The sequence below is a fragment of the Triticum aestivum genome, chromosome 6A, assembly GCF_018294505.1.
Source record: "Triticum aestivum cultivar Chinese Spring chromosome 6A, IWGSC CS RefSeq v2.1, whole genome shotgun sequence".
Lineage (NCBI taxonomy): Eukaryota > Viridiplantae > Streptophyta > Magnoliopsida > Poales > Poaceae > Triticum > Triticum aestivum.
The window spans coordinates 104,707,802-104,713,213 of NC_057809.1; the positions used below are offsets into that span (position 1 = coordinate 104,707,802).

General features: G+C 47.6%; 1 long non-coding RNA gene across 1 annotated transcript; it reads left to right on the plus strand.

Moving 5' to 3' along the window:
• Positions 1-503: 503 nt before the first annotated feature.
• Positions 504-2,845, plus strand: LOC123132332 (uncharacterized). Its single transcript, XR_006464641.1, has 2 exons — positions 504-1,209; positions 1,363-2,845. It is a non-coding gene; the product is annotated as an uncharacterized lncRNA (long non-coding RNA).
• The last annotated feature ends 2,567 nt before the right edge of the window (positions 2,846-5,412 follow it).

A 5,412-nucleotide genomic window follows, 5' to 3' on the forward strand; every position in this document is an offset into this window, starting at 1 on the left:
CAGCCACCAACCACAAACCCAGCACGGGATGCACCATCTTCCAGCTATCACTTGCACAGACAACCGCCTGTTTGTCTTTTTTCTATACACCACATGTGGCAGTATAATGCTGTGAAATTTTGTACATACGTGGTATACATGTGTATGTATGTTCACAAATAAATTTGAATTTTTTCGCGCTTTGGAAAAATGAAATTTGAAAACAAGCTTCTTAGAGCTCGATCTCCGTTTATATTTTTCAGCTTACATCACCTTATCCTATCCTACATACTTAAGAGATTCATCCTCACTACAAGTATTTATCTCAACATGCAAGCTATCCAACTCAACAACCTGCCACATCAGCAACTCCCAATATGCATGATGCCACATCAAACGTCCCGCTACCGGTGTACAGAAAGGACCGAAGCACAACGTTTTGTTACCATCCCTCATCCGTTTACATCCGTAAATTATGGACTTCTCTGGAATGAAGACGCATTATCTTCTCCACCATCCTCCCCCTTTATTTTCTCAATGACGCCCCCTCCTCTTCGTATTCTCCATATAGTTTCACTCACCCAAACAAATAACCCCCTTCATCATCAGCCGTGGCAAAGCTACCATACAGATCTTGCTCTGAGCGGCGCTATGGTGCTTCTCATGGCACGGTGCCGCTGCTAGCCCAGCGTTCGTGGGGGGGTCGCCGCCTAGACGTGTATGTTGCTGCCGACCCAGGCCCCTGCGATCACCGCAATTGATTTGAGCCCGCAATCTGTTGCCGATGAATCAATCCCCGCGGACACCACTGGCCCAATCCTCGTGCCCCGGTGTCGACCATAGCTCCAGGCAAGCCACACGTCTCACTGCTGTCATCCTCCTCCAGCATCTCCTGCACCATTAGGTGGGTGTGCTCTCCTTCTTCTCTATCTCCCCAAATCTAAGCGATCTCAAGTTTATTTGGGTTGGAACTTGGAAGCTCTGATTTATATGTGGTAGGAAGCATCTTTTAGAAGCGAGATCTGTTCTGTTTCCAGCCGCCTCATCTGTGCAGCAGTCCGGTCAGTCTTTCTAATCCACAATCCTCTCTAATTCAAGCATTCTCGGCAAGCATGAAACAACCATCTCTGTTCCATCTTCGTTTTATTTTATTTATTTATTGTTGGAAGGAATAAACAGATGGAACAACGTTGATTTAAATCGACAGCGCTGATTGGACGGAATAAACAGGTGAAACATACTATTTACTACAGGAAATTCAATCCTGCATCTCTCTCTCTCTCTCATACTTGCACACAGGTGTAGTTTAGTATGAATTTCATTGGTATTTTCTTTTTTTGCTTTGCTTTGATTTTTTAAGGCATATTATTTGGTCATTTTCAGGTATATTGCTGCCCGACAGAACTATTGCACGGACCCGCCAAAAATAGAGTAAATAGCATAAAGCTACTACTTTACGGGTTAGGATTCTAAAAAACTACCGAATTTATTTTCTTCGTTGATAACTATCAAGTCAGGGGTCGGCTATTTCAAAAAACACAAAACCCTCGGTGCTTTACAATTAATCATGATTATGACAATTGGGGCCCGCATGTAAGAAAACTAATAAGAGTGGACCATTAAGTTGCACGTTATGACAAATGGGACCCATGTGTCAGCCTCACAAAAATCCCCAATACAAAAAAAAACAAAATCCCTAAATTCTCTACTCGTTCCTGTCTTCTTCCTTCGATCTGTCTTCTTCCTTCGCTCAGATCGGGAGGCAGAGAGGATCCCACCCTCCCGATGCAGTCGCCCGTCGCCAGCCTGCGGCGCGCCGCCGCGCCTAGGAGTCGCCGGATCTACTCTGGCCCTTCGCCCTGCGCCTCCCCGCTGTTCCTCCCCTCGCCGGGATACCAGCGCCGCCGGCCGCCTTCCTCGAACCGACGAAATCGAGCGACATCAACTGTTGCGCCCCTGCATCGAAGCTTGCCGGAATCAGGTCGCTGACCGCTGGCCTCTCCCCTCCATCCTCCCTAGTTCTAGAACGGGAGGAGCCGGCCAGGTGGAGGGTGGAGGCGCTCCAGCGTCGGGTGGAGTCCTCCTTGTGAGCCGAAGGAGGGGCTAGCGAGGGAGCTCAGCCTCCACCTCCTTGTGCCCCAAGCTCCGGCGTGCTCTCCCGGGTGCGTGGACGAGGGCACAGGCGGCTCGATGTCGATGCGGGGCAGGGGTCAATGCGGCGATGCGAAGCGGTTGCCGGCGACGTGCGACGGCACGGTGGAGACGGGAGCTCCAGTGGCAGCGCGGCAGTTCGTGCGGCGGCCCGTCCTGCGGTCGGACCTGGCTTGCGTGCGGCAGGTGGTGGAGGTGCGGTGGTGGAGGTGGTGGAGAAGGGAGAGAAGAAAAAATAAAAGGAAGAAGAGAGAATTTACATGTGGATCCCACGTGTAAGTTAACGGTCAAACAAAACAGTCAAACAAACAGAATGTTTAAGAGTGGGTCCGACTTGTCAGAAAACGGCTTAAATTGCTAACAACGAGCGTTTTGTGTTTTTTGAAACAGCCGACCCCTGATTTGGTAGTTATCAGCGAAAAAATAAATTTGGTAGTTTTTTAAAATCTTAACCTGTAAAGTAGTAGCTTTATGCTATTTACTCCCAAAAAAGGACAGTACTATTCCATGATGAATGTCATCAGATCGATCCAATACCCGAATAGATGGGCATGTGTGTTTCGGCAGTACTATCCAATCTGGACATCATCTAGCCTGGCAAGCTAGCACTGTATTGGATTAGGCGTGGTTTGGATTTATCATTCAAATGAAAGGTTTTGTAAATAATGTTGTGGACATGAGTTGCTGGTTAATCGACTGGCGGCTTCAAGTGGAAGTTTAAAAGGAAATTCTCCAAATATTAAACAAAATCAAATAGAAATTTTTTATATTTGCATATGTTTTACATAATGATATGTTATACTTTTCCTTTATTAAATTGAAGCTTTTATTAGCTATATTTGAACCGTATTACGCTGATGGTTGACACAATCACTAATATGTTCGCACAATGGCCTTATCATTCATGCTTCCGCATAACAACTGCTACACTTCTTTATTTTTTTACAATAATGCTTAAAGAGACTATTATTGCTACTGCCATTGTTATTTCATTTTTTCCTTTATGTAATTTGTCTGTGCCGAGCTAATAAAAATTTACAAATGTCGCATGGTTTCATAATCTCACTCATGTCTATAACATATTTCTTTTCTATGCCTGCATATTCCTGCTGCAACGCACACCCTTCAGATATGAAAAAATATAGGCCGCAATCAAATAATGTATTTCCTTAATTTCTAAAGGTATACCTTTTATTCCCATAACTTGCTGATGCATTACAATTTACATGTTGTAGCTTCATATCCAATTGCAGTGGAGAATGCAATTCTCATGCATACTCTCCGGAAATTATACTTAACAATCTCCTCTCAGGTTATAGCTTCACTTTTAAAAATGTAAGAATAACTGGGAATACCACTATTTGATTGTTCTGGTGTTAGTGACAATCCTTGGTGAGAGGATCAAGTATGGCCTTTTTTCTGATGAGTATTCTCACTCACTTTAATTGTCCCATGATATGATTGATGGTAGTCACTTGAATAATATGTAGAAAAAGGAGTGTATTTGTAGTCCTACTTAATAACCATGACATTTTGCGTACCTTTCGTTACTTTTCCACTAAAAAATTGATCATGGTGGACAATGGAAGCTAATTCCAATTTGGGCATATTAGCACGCAAGGCTCACAAAAGTAGCATGAATTTATTTTTGCTCTAATGCATTTCTAATAGATAATCAAATTATATTACATTGAATTATTATGAGAAAAATCTCATGAAACTATATGTCCCTTTTCATTAAGATGCATTCTAATTAAGCAAGTATGGGGATACTCTACATTATACTAATTTTCCTGGCTTTTCGTATTGTTTCATCAAAGGTTAAAAAAGTTACATTTTTTTATTTCTTACTTCATAAATATTTATTCTGTATATAGTGCTACTAATTCCGCAGTAACGCGCGGGGTATCATCTAGTTACACTTACTCTAAGCATCTATGCGTTGGAATATCCATGAAAAGACTGTGTGCATTGGAAGAGACCTAACCACCTAGGACACATGCGCAAACAGTTATAAGGCGCAAATCACGGCTGCCATCCGACCAATTTCACCCCCTGTAATACGGGACCCACCCAACTCCCACCACCCGATTCACCAGGACGCTCATAGCCAGTGAGCTTAGTAACTTTACCTTTTTTTTCGGCTGACACCCCGATCCCAGTGGAGGAACTCGATGGGCCAGAGTGCTTCAAATGCGGGAGGGTGGGCCATTACCAGAATATGTGCCATTTCAAGCCTCTGTGCGTCGTCTGCCACGAGGAGGGGCACGCATCGGCACACTGCCCCACGCGCGGTCGGCCTCTGCAGATGCAGATCATGGGCAACACCATCCCCGGCGAGGGCTTCTTCTGCCTGCCCTTCATGGAGTCGGCGGGCGAGGAGGTCAGTGCCCCGGCGGTGGCGGACGCGGCGCTCATCTCGGCGGCACCGGGCAAGCTGTCAGTCTCGATCTTGGAGGCGGAACTCCCCCACCTCTTCGAAGGGGATTGGGACTGGCAGGTGGTGGACGTCGGGGACGACTTGTTCTCCGTCGTCTTCCCCGACAAGGCCATGCTGCGAATGGCGACGCGCAGTGGCAAGCTGTACCTCTCCCTCAACGACATCATGGCAGAGATCAAGGAAGCTGTTCTGGAGACTCCCAAGGCCGAAATCATGCCGGATGTGTGGGTCAAACTTTGGGGAGTGCCACCCAAGCATCGCCGCGTGGACCGTCTCATGGCGGGGACTGTGATGATCGGGCGCCCGATGGAAGTGGACAAGGCGTCGTTGGCGGGGCTGGGTCCTGTGCGGATGCATTTTGCGTGTCGTTCCCCGGCCAAGATCAAAGGGTTTGTTCAAATCTGGTTCAACAGCGAGGGCTTTACCATCCGGATGGAGGCCGAGGCGGGTGGCAGGCTGGGAGGTGCCCCCCTCCCCCTCCCCCGGCTAGCAAGGACAAGGGCCCTGATGACATGGACAAGGACATGGACAAGGAGAAGGACGCGAGCATGGGGGATGACTCCATTGACACTGCGACTTGGGATAAGCTGGGCCTCAAGGACAAGACTTTCAAGGCCGTGGCCCCGTCTGCGGGGGCTGCGAAGGACCTGGAGGAGCGTCAAGTTGGTGTGGGCAGCAACGAAACGGGCTTCAATCAATACGGCTCCAACATGTCCCTCGGCCTCGACCTCGACAAGGGCACCTCGGCTTCGTGCGACTCGGAGGGCCGTTCCATGCTCATCTCCCCGGCTGCGGAAGAAAGCGGGCTTCCCACGCCCGTGCACGGTCTGGCGATTGGTGGG